This window comes from Meriones unguiculatus, chromosome 6 (assembly GCF_030254825.1).
Source record: "Meriones unguiculatus strain TT.TT164.6M chromosome 6, Bangor_MerUng_6.1, whole genome shotgun sequence".
Lineage (NCBI taxonomy): Eukaryota > Metazoa > Chordata > Mammalia > Rodentia > Muridae > Meriones > Meriones unguiculatus.
The window spans coordinates 7,076,363-7,092,720 of NC_083354.1; the positions used below are offsets into that span (position 1 = coordinate 7,076,363).

Genomic DNA, 16,358 nt, shown 5'->3' on the forward strand with positions numbered 1-16,358 from the left:
ACCCAGACTGAGAAGGAAAAATACAACATAGTACCTCTCAGCTGTGGCTCCTGGTTCTTAATCTCCAGATGTGTGCATACAAACTAGAGTAACTACACACCAGGAAAATACAAAGAAACCATAGGTAAGGGGTAGGTGAAACTAGAGGAGAATAAATCAATACAGCTGTTATGAAGTAGGATATTTAAAAAAAAGAAAGGGACTCTAATTGGGGAGGAGGGAGAAAGAGCTGTATAGAGAGAAGGAAAAGGAGAGATAAAGGACAAATAAAACCAATGCTGTCTGATAAAACCCCAAGGAATTGTTTCCTTTTATATTTATCTAAACTTACACAGACACACACACACACACACACACATATGTTGTGGGTTATTAATATTTATTATTGATTTACTTTTAATTATGCAATAGTTACTCCATCCTAAATCTCCAAGCCCACATAGTTTCCTCCATTCAGATTTCACCCATTATACTTGTTTTTAGTCACATCTTAGGACCCGTTTATCCCTCCTAATGATTCCAAGTCCTGTCCTGCTGATCTCTCCTCTCCTCCCACTTGCTTCCTTCTCCTCTCCTCTGAACTAGGATGTCCTACCTTATTCTCTCCATCACACAGCACTGGCTGGTTGTTTTATTGACAATACAGAGAAAAAAATGGTGGTATGTTTACACAAACTTGAGATAGGTGATGCTTAGAATAAGTATCACAATTCAATGTCCGGATTGAAACTAGATAGTGAGGTAGAGAAATCAGCATTTGAATGAACAAGGGTACATTCCACAAGGATATTATAACAACATATACGTATGTATATCTTAAGATACACACACAGACACAGATACACACATGGGTATACACACACACACATACACACAGATACACACACACACACAGTATTAAACAGTCTTATCAGTGGCAATACCTATGAAGAAGCAAAATGACCATCATGACAAGACTATATAAAGGTGCAATAAAGGCCACTCACATGTGGGTTATAACCAACAGCTGTCTAACTTGTTTTAAGGCTCACTTAATGGAAGGGGCCAGCTTCCCAGGGCCCCTCAGGTTAGGGACAGTAGAAAAGAATATACCTCTCCCACTTTGCTATAGCAGCGTGATTTCTTACCACATTCTGTATCTTATGTTTATAACTTACAGTTAAGTGTACTTATCACTCTTGTCCAAATAAGCCTTTCCTTACAGCAAATGGAGAACATATTATAAAGAGAAATCAATAAGGAAATGTGCAAAAATTTCATCAAATATAAACAAATACTAAAAGAACAGAACTTTTGCATGAAGAGAATCTTTCATACTTAATCAATATAACTTTAAAGCACTTCAAGAGCTTTGTTACCTTTTTCAAAATAATTTTTATTAAATATATGTATCATTTAATAAACACATTTGGAACATACTTGCATACTTCTTAACTTTAGTCAGAAATTCCAGTAAATTTTACTATATGTAGAAACTAAGATGTAAAGTTAGAAACTAACTTGTAATGTTCTGCTAACATTACAAGGTGACATGTTCTTTATTCAAAGACACACCCAGATACGCTGCCTGAACCTGATATATCAGTGACATTAAATAAATAATAAAATAAAAAAGCTTCAGATACTTCAAGAAAGTTCTTTTTATGAAGCAAATATTAGTGCTAATTTTTTTAATTTTATTTTTTTCTTATCAGTTACATTTTATGAACTCTGTATCCCAGCCATATACCCCTCCCTCATTCCCTCCCAATCCCATCCTCCCTCCCTCATCTCCACCTTGCCTCTTTCCAAGTCCACTGATGGGGGGGACCTCCTCCCCATTCATCTGATTCTGTTTTATCAGGTATCTTCAGGACTGGCTGTAAAGCCCTCCTCTGTGGCCTAACAGGACTGCTCTCCCTTCGGGGGTGGGGAGACCAAAGAGCCAGCCATTGAGTTCCTGTTAGAAATAGTCCTTGTTCCCCTCACTATGGGAAACCAATTGGTTACTGAGCTACCACAGGCTACATCCGAGCAGAGGTTCTAGGTTATATCCATACATGGTCCTTGGTTGAATATCAGCGTCAGAGAAGACCCTGTGCTCAGATATATTTGGTCTTTGTGGAGCTCCTATCCTTTCCCCATCATACTAACTCCCCTTCTTTCCTATGATTCCCTGTACTCTGCCGAAGGTTTGGTCATCAGTCTTTGTATCTGCTTTGAAAACACTGCTAGTTAGAGTCTTTCAGATGCGCTCAGTAGACTCCTGTCATACATTCAATGCATATCCCATCTGTCTTTCTAAATGAGGATTGATCATCTTACCCCATAACTGCTCTCTTGATTATCTTTTATAGGTGTATAGATTTCATTATGTTTATCTTATCTTATAGGTCTATATAAGTGAGTATATACCGTGTTTGTCTTACTTCTGGGATATTTCACTCAGAATGATCTTTTCTAGATCCCACCATTTGCCTGTAAAGCAAAGGATACCGTCATCAAAACAAAACGACTGCCTACAGATTGGGAAAGAATCTTCACTAACCCTTTATCTGACAGAGGACTAATATCCAGTATATACAAAGAACTAAAGAAGCTGAAAAGCAGCAAACCAAGTAATTCAATTAAAAAATGGGGAACAGAGCTAAACAGAGAATTCTAGACAGAGGAATATCGAATGGCAGAGAAACACTTAAAGAAATGCTGACCCTTATTAGCCATCAGGGAAATGCAAATCAAAATGACCCTGAGATTTCATCTTACACACATCAGAATGGCCAAGATGAAAAACTCAAGTGACAACACATGCTGGAGAGGTTGTGGAGAAAGGGGAACCCTCCTCCACTGCTGGTGGTATTGTAAACTGACACAACCACTCTGGAAATCTATCTGGCGCTTTCTCAGACAATTAGGACTAGTGCTTCCTCAAGACCCAGCTATACCACTGCTAGGTATATACCCAAACTTTGCTCAAGTACACAAAAGGGATACTTGCTCAACCATGTTTATAGCAGCTTTATTTGTAATAGCCAGAACCTGGAAACAACCCAGATGTCCATCAAGGGAGGAATGGATACAAAAATTGTGGTATTTTACACAATGGAATACTACTCAGCAATCAAAAAGGAGGAAATTCTGCTTGCATGCCACTCCCCAAGTCCACTAATAGGGGAGGTTCTCCTCTCCTTTCTGATCGCCATTTTCACAATGTTAATCCTACCAATCCATGAGCATAGGAGATCTTTCCATCTTCTAATATCTTCTTCAATTTCTTTCATCAGAGACTTGAAGTTTTTCTCAAACAGGTCTTTCACTTGCTTGGTTAGTATCACCCAAGGTACTTTATGTTATTAGTGGCTATTGTGAAGGGTGTTGTTTCCCTAATTTCTTTCTTGGCCCTTTTGTCTTTGATATATAGAGGGCTTCCGATTTTTTGAGTTGATTTTGTATCCTGCCATATTAGTGTTAATTTTATCCCCAATCTTTTATCTTTTTTCTAATCGAACCCTTTCTGCATGCATGCCACTGAAAGGGGAGGTTCTCCTCTCCTTTCTGATCTTAGTCTATCAGTTCACATCAAAAGTGGCTGCATTGTCCTATAATGTGGCCTGGTAAGGCTGCTCCCTCCTCAGGGGGAGGTGATCAAAGAGGAGTGCAATCAGATTATGTCAGAGGCAGTCCCTCTTCCCATTAATATGTAACCCATTTGGACACTGAACTGCCATGGGCTACATCTGTGCAGGGGTTCTAGGTTATCTACATGAATAGTCCTTGGTTGGAGTATGAGTCTCTGGGAAGCTCCCTGTATTCAAATTTTCTTGTTCTGTTGCTCTCCTTGTGGAGAGCCTGTCCTCTCCAGCTCTTACTATTTCCCACTTCTTACATAAAATTCCATTCACTCTGTCCAACAGTTGACCATCAGGCTCAGCATCTGCTTTGATAGTCTGTAGGGCAGAGGCTTTCAGAGGCCCTCTGTGGTAGGTTCCTAGTTTGTTTAATGTTTTCTTCTTCTTCTGATCTCCATCCTCTTTGCCTTTCAGGATGGGGATTAACTGTTTTAGTTAGGGTCCTCTCTCTTGCTTAGTTTCTTTAGATGCACAGATTTTAGTGGGTTTGACCTATGTTGTATGTTTATATAAGTGAGTATATACCATGTGTGCCTCTTTGCTTTTGGGACAACTCACTCAGGATGATCCTTTCTAGGACCCACCATTTACCTGCAAATTTCATGATTTCCTTATTTTTCATTGCTGAGTAATACTCCATTGTATAGATGTACCACAGTTTCTGCATCCATTCTTCAGTTGAGGGGCATCTGGGCTGTTTCCAGCTTCTGGCTATTACAAATAGAGCTGCTACAAACATGGTTGAGCAAATATCCTTTTTGTGTACTTGAGCCTCTTTAGGATATATGCCCAGGAGTGGTATGGCTGGATCTTGGGGAAGCGCTATTCCTAGTTGTCTGAGAAAGGGCCAAATTGATTTCCAGAGTGGTTGTACAAGTTTACATTCCCACCAGCAGTGGAGAAGGGTTCCCCTTTCTCCAAAACCTCTCCAGCATGTATTGTCACTTGCGTTTTTCATCTTGGCCATTCTCATGGGTGTAAGGTGAAATCTCAGGGTTGTTTTGATTTGCATTTCCCTGATGGCTAATGAGGTTGAGCATTTCTTAAAGTGCTTCTCTGCCATTCGATATTCCTCTACAGAGAATTCTCTGTTTAGCTCTGTTCCCCCTTTTTTAAGTGGATTACTTGGTTTGCTGCTTTTCAGCTTCTTTAGTTCTTTATATATACTGGATATGAGTCCTCTGTCAGATAAAGGTTTGGTGAAGATTCTTTCCCAATCTGTAGGCAGTTGCTTTGTTTTGATGACGGTGTCCTTTGCTTTGCAGAAGCTTTTCAGTTTCATGAGGTCCCATTTATTGATTGTTGCTCTTAGAGCCTGTGCTGTTGGTGTTCTGTTCAGGAAGTTGTCTCCTGTACCAATGAGTTCTAGGGTATTCCCCACTTTTTTTTCTAGCCAATTTAATCTGTCTGGTTTTATGTTGAGGTCTTTGATCCACTTGGACTTCAGTTTTGTGCAGGGTGATAAGTATGGATCTATTTTCATTTTTCTACATGTAGACATACATCCAGTTGGACCAGCACCATTTGTTGAAGATGCTATCTTTTTTCCATTGTATGGTTTTGGCATCTTTGTCAAAGATCAGGTGTCCCATAGTGTGTGGGTTTATTTCTGGGTTCTCTGTTTGGTTCCATTGATCCATCATTCTGTTTCTATGCCAGTACCATGCAGTTTTTAAAACTGTTGCTCTATAGTACAACTTAAGATCAGGGATGGAGATACCTCCAGAAGATCTTTTATTGTAGAGGATTGTTTTAGCAATTCTGGGTTTCTTGTTATTCCATATGAAGTTGAGAATTTTTCTTTCCAGGTCTGTAAATAATTTTTTGGTAATTTGATGGGAATTGCATTGAATCTGTAGATTGCTTTTGTTAAGATGGCCATTTTTACTATGTTAATCCTACTAAGCCATGAGCATGGGAGATCTTTCCATCTTCTGATATCTTCTCCTAATTCTTTCTTCAGAGACTTGAAATTTTTTTCATACAAGTCTTTGACTTCCTTGGTTAGGGTTACTCCGAGGTACCTTATGTCATTTGTGGCTATTGTGAAGGGTGTTGTTTCCCTAATTTCTTTCTCAGCCCTTTTGTCTTTTGTATATAGGAGGACTACTGATAATTTTGAGTTAATTTTGTATCCGGCCACTTTGCTGAAGGTGTTTATCAGCTGTAGGAGTTCCCTGGTAGAGTTTTTGGGGTCACTCACGTATGCTATCATATCATCTGCAAATAGTGATAATTTGACTTCTTCCTTTCCAATATGTATCCCCTTGATCTCCTTCAACTGTCTTATTGCTCTAGCAAGGACTTCCAGAACTATTTTGAAGAGATATGGAGACATTTGCAGTACCTTACACCCAAACACAAAAGAATTTACCTTCTTCTCAGCACCTCATGGAACCTTCTCCAAAATAGACCACATAGTTGGTCACAAAGCCAGCCTCAGCAGATACAAGAAGATTGAAATAACCCCTTGTATCCTGTCTGATCACCATGGAATAAAGCTGGACCTCAACAATAACAGAAATAGCAAAAAGCCTACACATACATTGCAACTGAACATCTTGCTACTAAAAGACAGCTGGGTCAGGGAAGAAATAAAGAAAGAAATTAAAGTCTTCCTAGAACTCAATGAAAATGAAGACACAACATACCCAAACTTGTGGGACACAATGAAGGCAGTGCTAAGAGGAAAGTTCATAGCACTAAGTGCCTTCAAGAAGAAATTTGAGACAGCGCATTCAAGCAACTTAATGGTTCACTTAAAAAACCCTAGAAAAAGAAGAAGCAGACACACCAAAAAGGAGTAGAAGGCTGGAAATAATCAAACTCAGGGCTGAAATCAATCAATTGGAAACAAATAAAACAATTCAAAGAATCAATGAAACCAAGAGCTGGTTCTTTGAGAAAATCAACAAGATCGACAAACCCTTAGCCAAGCTAACTAAAAGGCAGAGAGACACCATTCAAATAAACAAAATCAGAAATGAAAAGGGGGCCATAACTACAGACACTGAGGAAATTCAAGCAATCATTAGGACTTACTTCAAAAGTCTATATGCAACAAAATTTGAAAATTTAAATGAAATGGACAATTTTCTTGATACTCAACAAAATACTCGCAAACCAAATACAAGAACACATCAAAGATATCATCCACCATGACCAAGTAGGCTTCATCCCAGGTATGCAGGGGTGGTTCAATATACGGAAATCCATCAGTATGATCCACCATATTAACAAACTGAAAGAAAAAAAAAACACATGATAATCTCCGTATATGCTGAAAAAACATTTGACAAAATCCAACATCCATTCATGTTTAAAGTATTGGAGAGATCAGGGATACAAGGCACATATCTAAACATAGTAAAGGTGATACACAGCAAACCTATAGCCAACATCAAACTGAATGGAGAGAAACTTAAAGCAATCCCACTGAAATCAGGGACAAGACAAGGCTCCCAAGTCTTTATTGGTAAAATCGAACATTTGAGATTTTCATAAAAACAACAGGTCTACCTACTCTGAACCATATAAGGAACTCATTTTGAGGGTAACTGGTTGGAAAAAGAAATGCTGTTCCAAGAAATTGACAGAAGTGAGAATTGACAGCAAAGAAGGTTGGAAACATTGTGAAGCAGACACAGGCGCTTCTGAGTGTTTTAAGTCGGTAATGAACATTGATATGCCTGGATGTGCTTCTACAGACATAAATCTAACAGCATGCAATTGAAAAACAGGTAGCGATTCTAGGAAATGTGTAAGTGGTGGAGCCTGAGTTCAATCATGCAGCTAATGAATCAATCAATCATTACCTAATAAAAGAACCATTAAAGTTCTGAGCTTGCTGGAACTTCCTGGTTGGTGAACAATCCAATACAACAAACTAAGAGTGAGAATCTACAGGGAGAAGATTCCGTTTCGGCAGTTACCTTCCGCATCTCTTGGCTAATCATGATAGAAGTTCTTTGAAATAAAACAGAACAAAACAAACATAAACACACAGACACGCAAAACAAAATTAAAAAAAAAAAAAACCTAAGAAACAAACATTTATTTATCTAGTTCTATTCCTCTGGAGCAAGTGGTGAGCTGGAGGGAAACTTGGGAACTCCCTCCGATTCACATCTATTTGGTCAGAAATGCCGGACACCTGGAAACCCCTAAAAGTGCAAACTGGGTTCTGGAATGATGGCAGTTTTACTAGGCATTGCCTTTGACCTCAGGCATGTGTTTTGATTCCAAGCAGTTGACATCAGCACTAACCTGAACTGAGCTGAAATTTATCCCACCTATGAGTCTTGAAGTCCAGCTCAATTTGTGAAGGTATGCAAATAACCTCATGAAGTCATAGGCTTTTCTGCTCATATTTCTGATTTCAGTGGCCTCCCATATGTTATTCAGTTAGGTAGCCTCTTTCTGTTTGAAACCTTTTCATTTCATCAGCTCAAAATCCTCTAGGGAGAGGAGTTGGTATAGTCATTACAAAAAGTGGACAAAGGCATTAAGACAAACATGAGTTGTGGAGAGGCAGGAGCACTGCAGAAGCAGTGCTATCATCTAGAAAAATGCAACTAGCTATCAGGCTAAATTTTGATCCAGGCAGTTATTTAAGCTATTAAGTGAGTCAGACAGAAGTAATCTAAAAGAAAAAGTTCTACTTTCTTTTGCAATGATTTTATATAATTTCTTTTTGAAAGTGCATTTTACCCTGAGTATGTTTCAGTAAATATCAGACTTGGGAGGTTTGTTCATACAGAGAGTTCTGTCTGGGGAAAGCTGAAAATAGTCAAAACTGAAAATCTCGCCTGGAAAACACATGATTCAAATGGAAACCTTGACCTGCTTTCAGCAAATTTTCAACATAGAATGATTTTGTGCTTACTCATGAGGAATTAGGACCCTGTGGAGAACACTACTAGGACAAGTAAGTGATAAACATGCCTAATAAAGATGTCAAAGACACTTCAATTGTCATTGTTAGAAAAAACAAACAAAAATACTTTACACTAAAAAGTTTGTTGTTTTTTTTTTTAAAAGTATCATCTGTCAGATACACGGTTGGTGAAGATCCTTTCCCAGTCTGCAGGCAGTCGTTTTGTTCTGATGACAGTACCCTTTGCTTTACAGAAGCTTTTCAGTTTCATGAGGTCCCATTTATTCATTCTTGATCTTAGAGCCTGTGCAGTTGGTGTTGTGTTCAGGAAGTTGTCTCCTGTGCCAACAGTTCAAGGCTGATCCCCACTTTTTCTTCTAACAGATTTAGTGTGTCTGGTATTATGTTGAGGTCTTTGATCTACTTGGACTTTAGTTTTGTACAGGGTGACAAATATTAATCTATTTTCATTTTTTTTTTGCATGTAGATATCCAGTTAGACCAGCACCGAAAAGGATCTTCACAACCCTGTATCTGACAGAGGGCTGATATCCAGAATATATAAAGAACTCAAGAAGTTAAAAAGCAACAAATCAGATAATCCAAATTAAAAAAAAAAAAAACGGGGTACAAAGCTAAACATAATTCTCAATAAAGGACTATAGAATGTCAGAGAAATACTTAAAGAAATGTTCAGCGTCCTTAGTCATCAGTGAAATGCAAATCAAAACAACCCTGAGATTTCACTTTACACCAAACAGAATGGCTAAGATCAAAAACTTAAGTGACAACACATGCTGGAGAGGATATGGAGAAAGGGGAACCTTCTTCCACTGCTAGTGGGAATGTAAACTTGTACAACCACTTTGGAAATCAATCTGGTGCTTTCTCAGACAACGAGTAGTGCTACATCAAGATCCAGCTATACCACTCATAGGCATATATCCAAAAGATGTTCAAGTATATAACAAGGACATTTTCTCAACCATGTTTTTAGCAGCATTATTCATAATAGCCAGAATCAGGAAACAACCCAGATGTCCCTCAATGGAGGAATGGATGCAGAAATTGTGGTACATTTATACAATGGAATACTATTCAGCAACTAAAAACAAGGAAATCATGAAATTTGTAGGCAAATCGTGGGAACTAGAAAAGATTCTCCTGAGTGAGGTATCCCAGAAGCAAAAAGACACACATGGCATATACTTACTTATAAGTGGATATCAGACATATAATATAGGATAACATACTAAAACCTGTACACCTAAAGAAGCTAAGCAAGAAGAACCCTGAGTAAGATGATCAATCCTCATTCAGAAAGGCGAATGGGATGGACATCGGAAGAGGGAAAAAACAAGTCAAAGGACAGGAGTCTACCACAGAGGGCTTCTGAAAGACTCTACCCAGCCGGGTATCAAAGCAGAGGCTGAGGCTGTTAGCCAAACTTTGTGCAGAGTGCAGGGAATATTATGAAAGAAGGGAGAGATAGAAAGACCTGGAGGGGACAGGAGCTCCACAAGGAAATCAACAGACCAAGAAATCTGGGCACAGGGGTCTTCTCTGAGACTGCTACTCTAAACAAAGAGCATGCATGGAGATAACCTAGAACCCCTGCACACACGTAGCCCATGGCAGCTCAGTCTCCAAATGGATTAGCTAGTAAGGGAAGAGGGGCAGTCTCTGCCTAGGATCACCTCCCCCTGAGGGGGGCCAGCCTTACCAGGACACAGAGGAAGACAATGCAGCCTGTCCTTTTGGGACCTGATAGGCTAGGGTAAGAGAGAAGGGAAGGAGGACCTATCAGTGGACTTGGGGAGGGGCATGGAAGAAGAGGAGGAAGAGTGGGATTGGGAGGGGACAAGGGAGGTGGCTACAGTTGGGAAACAAAATGAATAAAATGTAATTAATAAAAAATATAAATTAATTAAAAAATAAAAAGTATCATTTATTTGCCATCACTACATATACTTATTTTAAAGAAATACTACAACATTATGGTGCCTGCAGTTTTAATCTTAATTAAAATCCATATGCAGCCTGTCCTATGTCCTACATATAGAACCTAATAGATATTTTGCTTCAGAACTGAGGCACTAATAAAGTGAGTGTATTCTAAAGCAAAATTCCTGCCCATTTTTCTGACGTTGTTTTAGTTATGAGTCCCCATGAGGGGGTCTGCCATCTTTCCCTATGTTGTAACGCAATCTTTCCCATTCCTGCACGTGCTGCCTGTTTATGGACTGTTCTGTGGAGGATGGGTGGTGTTTTCTTTCAGAACTAGTGTCACTCAAGAGCTCCAGAACATGGACTAAGCTTTTGCACGTACTTGTAGGGTAAACAAGAAAGTGGAAAAACAACACATCCTCCTTTATTCTCTGCCAAATTGCATAATTAAAACTATGCACAATTTTTATGTGAAATGGTACAAAGTCAGAAAACTGTTTTTTTTTTTTTTCAGATGCATACAATACAACTGACAGGCACAACTTCTTGCCATTTCATTGTTTATTCTCAAGTAGCATAAGCATGGAGTGAGCAGCTGTATAAATAATTTATCTCTCCAATTGTGTTAAGTGGTATGATGGAGGAATCCAGTTTTCAAAGAGTGCTCTACTTCTGTTGCTTCAATAGCTTTTCTGGTTTGCATCAATAATAATCACGCTTGTCTCATTCTAAAGCACAGCTCCATAACCACAACAGCATATTTGGGATGGCTCCCTTATGTAGACCTAACAGTCTCTCTTCTGAGCATGCTCTAAGTACCCAGGGGAACGAATGTAGGTTCTGAGGATGGAAAGTGGAGCCCCTCATCCCACACCCAGGAGGTGCAGTTTCAGAGCAATAGTTATCTTACTAGCATGAAATTCTCAGAAGGTTTCAAATGCTTTCCCCCGTCAGTAAATGCATATATGTGGCCAAATATAGTGTCAAAACCATAAATTTTAAAATATCCCTTATGTGGATGCAGGTTACTACCGTCCATTTGCCATAAATGTGCAGGGCCAAATTTAGTCTCAAGCACTGCAAGCATAACAAAACAAAACAATATGCCCAGACACAGACCATTGATATATCACATTAGGCCGTATCAGATTTGACTCAATAAAGCAGCACTTTTATATACTTCAAAGTTAAATGTGGTGTGTGTGTGTAAATAAAATTCACATTCTTAACTGGTTCGTTAGACTGTAAACAAATGAAACAAAAGAAGAAAGAACAACATTCTGAAAAATTACTTGCATAGCATTTAACATTAAATTACCCAATAAATAAGGTGGTTATTTATAATCTAGTTTTTAAAACCAGTTTGGAGCCAAAATTGGTAATGATCAGCTCTTAATTTTTTAGCACTAACTTTTAAAGTACTTAATATTTACATTTACAAAAATGATTTACAAAAATCATTGTTTCTGAAAATTAGTAAGAATTAGAAGATGACCCCTGAGCTACAGTTCATCAGTTCATTTTAGTTAAAACATTTCAGGTATGTTGTTGCTGAAACTTCAAGCCTAGACAAAGAACTACAGGTAATTGGAAAACACTGAGAGTCAGAGAAATAGTCTTTTTCATAGAAGGCATCCAATACCAAATGGACATGCCTAAATACACACACACACACACACACACACACACACACACACACACACACACACAGCTCTACAGTAACAATATTTAATGAAAAAGGTGCCATGATTTTGAATCAAAGTAGGATTGTAGATAAGAAAGGGTTGAGAAAGGAGGAAATGACAAAATTATTGTTGGGGGTTGGTTTGGTTGTATTTTGATGCTAATTACTGGCCCTCAAGATTGGTTACTGTTCTATCCTGGTTGAGTAAATCTGCCTATGTCATTATTCCTGCCTGGTTAATAATAAAAGGCCTGTACCTGGGCAGGTCAGAAGGAGGTAGGTGTGGCTTAGGTTGTTGGGCTTTGAGGAAAGGAGAATCACCAGAAGGAGACAGACAGGAAGAGAAGGGGAAGGAGGTCGCCAGAATGGGTGAGCTGGAGAAGAAACCACGTGGGCTGGGAGGAAGGACTCCAATAGCGGCATGAAAAGAAACACCAAGAAGAAAAATATAAGCATGTATTTATGAGATTACGGATAGAAGGTAGCCCAGATAGGAATGGTTAAGGCAGATAACATGGGATTCGTGCTGGAAGATTATTGCGATAGCATAAGCGGAATCATCTGCCCAGCCCAAGGTGTTATAAGGCAATTATAAAATCTAACAGGCGTCCGTGTCTTATTGATTATGAAGCAGGTTACACAATACTGACATAATAATTATAAGGCTAATAATAAGTACTATAATTTTATAATGTAGGATACCATTTAATTTTCAACAAAAATTATTTTATAATCTCAAAGTAATTGTAAAACCGTATACAAATAATGTCAAATCCTTTAGTTTTAGTCAGGAAAAGTCCTATAAAAGTCTTATTTAATTCTTCACACATGAAATACTTACAATGAATAATTTTAATATAATTGATTTATTTACCAGTTAATTATTACCATACCTTCAGATCACACAATTATTTGTTCATATTAATTTTGTATTTTTGACTCAAACAGTGAAGAACATGCAGAAACCCAGGAGGGCCAGATTTTACCAAGGGGCAGAACAGCACCATCCCTGATGATTGATCACTCAGTGCCTGGATCAAAAAATAAAATCTCTGAAATGTAGCAGTCACTGTGAATTTATTGCTAGATGCATTTTTATTATTAATCTGCTGTGTTATGTTTTAATTATTAAAGGCTGGACATCATTAGATACTCACCATTTATTTCCGTCACGTTTAATTTGTTACAGCTAGGCTGTTTTCAGAATGGCCTAGCTGTAACAAGGATGATCTCTCCCAAGTAACATTTTTGTCCCCACAAAGATCTTGCATTTTTCTCCATAGGAAGAAGTGACTTTGGATTGACAGTCATTCCCAAATCTTCCAGTGTTGTTTTAACAGAAACACGGTTATATTTTATAACACACTCTTCCCACCCTTTCTAAAGTCAAGCCCCAAAGGACAAAGGTTTCTTTCTACCTGCCATGGACACAGGTGCTCTTAAGGTATTTGTTTTGAAAATTTCAGACTTAACTTTTTCGAGGATCAATATTTAACATGGTCACATGAGACTAAATCACTAATCTACTGTGAATGAACTACCAGAGACTGGCAAACAGCATGAAGGAAACTTCTGCTGCCAGCAACCAGCAACTGAAGCCTATGGTTAAGGGTCTACTATTCCTATCTTCTGAAAACTGGCAGATCAACTAATCAAAGTATTTTCTTCTGATATATCTGTCCATAAAATTCTGAGCAACTCTGTTATTGGGCTCAAATCTATATAATTTGGAAGGAATGAAAAGATTAAAATTAAAAACAAAAATTTAAAAACACGCACACATAAATTTGTAGTAAATAACTATAAAAAATGTATGATTACATTCATTCTATTTTTTTAAAAAACTTGAAAATTGGTTCTTTCTCATACAGTATATCTTGATGATAGTTTCCTCTCCTTCTACTCCTCCCAGTTCTTCCCCACCTCCCCTCCCCTTGGTTCTACCCCCTTTTTGTCTGTCATCAGAAAATGGGATTTAAAAGATGACAACTAAACATGACAAAATAAAAGATAAAGGAAGTTGGGCATGGCAACCCAGTAGGAGGAGAAAGTCCCCAAAGCAGGCACAAGAGTCAGAGACCCACTTGTTCTCGCAGTCAGGAGTCCTACAAAAACACTAAGCTAATAGTTATATATGCAGAGGATCTTGTCTAAGTCTTGGTAGGCCCTGTGTTTGCTATCTCACTGAGCTCATATGCACCTTGCTTAGTTGATTCAGAGGGCCTTGTTTTCCTGGTATTACCCAAGCTCTCTGGCTCTTACAATCTTTCTGCCTATTCTTCCACAGGATTACCTGAGCTCAGGTGGGAGGGTTTAGATGAAGACCTCCAATTTAGACTCTCTCCACATAACGTCTGGCTGTGAGTCCCTGCATCTGTTCTCATCTGCAGCCAGAGACTCTCTGATGATAACTGGGTCAGGCACTGATTTATGAGTAAAGCAGAATATCATTAGGAATCATTTTATTGATTTTTTTGTCTCTTTTCAGACTAGTAGTGTTTGGTTTTAATGTATCTGATATCCTAGTCTATGGTTCTTGGTTTTGAAGGCAGTATAACGTAATGAGTTCCTTCTTGAGTGGAATTTAGATCAAATCAGACATTGACTGCCTACTCCCACAATTCCTGTGCCATTATTGCCCTAGCAATATAGGCAGGACAGGGTGTAGGTCAAATATTTGTGACTATCCGGTATCCAAATTTCTCTTTCAGTAACCTGTAAAGTTACCTTCCCACACCAAAGTGATTAGAGCATAAGGGTGAGGGCTGTATGTAGGTACCAGCTTGACTTCTCCACGTTCAATGAGTGGTGTTTATGTTGCTCTTGGCTATAGCCCCCCCACCAATCAGTTTGCATAAAGCAACCTTTTGTCTTAACACATAGCCAGGTTGTCAGGAACTTCCATGGGACTCCCTTATTCAACAACTCATTTGAATGTAACCTGGTCCAACCACTAAGCTCCATAACCTCTATTACTGTGAGTCCTCATTAGGATTACATTCAGATTCCAGGGAGTTTGTCTCCTACCCCCCAAATTCCAGCTGTCTCTGCTCGTATGAGAGCATATGCTCTCCCTCCATACCATCCCTCCTACACCTGATTCCATGCTTCTGTACAACATGCCACTAGTCCACTCCTAAAATCTATTCTATCCCCACCCCTACACCAAGAGAGATCCCTCTGACTTTGCACCAGAAGAGGGCACCAGATCTCATTAGAGATGGTAATGAGCCACCATGTGGTTGCTGGGAGTTGAACTCAGGACCTTTGGAAGTGCTCTTAACCTCTGAGCCGTCTCTCCAGCCCCCACTATTCTTAGTTTTGTCTTTTCACAGTGTCCCAGATTTCCTGGATGTTTTACGTTAGGAGGCTTTTAGATTTACCATTGTTCTCGACCATTCTATCTATTATTTCCCATTACTATCTTCAACACTTGAGATTCTTTCTTCCATCTTTTGTATTCTGTTGGCAAAGCTCGTCCTAAAGTTTTCATTTCCAGAATTCCCTCAGTTTGGGTTTTCTTTTTATTTATTTATTTATTTATTTATTTATTTATTTATTTATTTATATCACCGGTCATTCACTTGTATCTCAGCCGTAGCCCCCTCCCTCTTTCCCTCCCAATCCCACCCTCCCTCGCTCATCTCCTCCCTGCCTTCTTCCAAGTCCACTGATAGGGGAGGTTCTCTTCCCCTTCCATCTGACCCTAGCCTATCAGGTTTTCATTAGTAATTCTATTTCCGATTTCAGGTCTTGAACAGTTTTTATCCATTTCTTTATACTATTTCTTGGTGGTTTTTTTTTTTTTTGTTTGTTTGTTTGTTTCTTTATTTCTTCAATGGATTTAATAATTTCCTATTTATAGTTTTCTATCATGTGCATAAATTTTGTCTTAAGGTTTTTTGTTTATTCGTTTTTGGTGTTTCAGCTATGTCGGAATATTCAGTGCCTGCTGTGGTAGGAGAGCTGGGCCCCCTCTCTAGTGGCCTCTAGTGAGGACATATTTCCCTGGCTGTTGTTAGTTGTATTTTTATGTTGGTGTCTCAGTACCTGGGTTTAGGATGATTAAAGGTCTACCTGCCAATTTTGTCCATGTTGAGTGAGTGGTTTTGTTCCTTGGTTTATGTTTCTTCCCTGAATTTTCAGAGTGTGATGGCTGTGTTGCCTGTTTACCTGGCCTGGTCAGCTGGTGTTCACAGCATAATTTTCCCTAAATGATTAATATTCTATTTTTTGAACTTAA

General features: G+C 38.7%; 1 protein-coding gene across 3 annotated transcripts in view; it reads right to left on the reverse strand.

Moving 5' to 3' along the window:
* Mei4 (meiotic double-stranded break formation protein 4) overlaps nt 1-16,358 on the reverse strand; it is a 191,645-nt gene that overhangs the window by 16,084 nt on the left and 159,203 nt on the right. Inside the window, exons 1-2 of one of the 3 annotated variants that reach the window (XR_002477470.2) lie at nt 13,273-13,514; nt 13,009-13,146 (exon numbers count right to left, since the gene is read on the reverse strand). The exons of 1 other annotated variant lie outside the window; for it this stretch is intronic. The gene's annotated coding sequence lies outside the window, so the exon portion shown is untranslated. Of the gene's footprint in view, nt 1-13,008; nt 13,147-13,272; nt 13,521-16,358 lie in introns of those variants that run through there. One more of the 3 variants, XR_009592214.1, reaches the window with a different exon arrangement.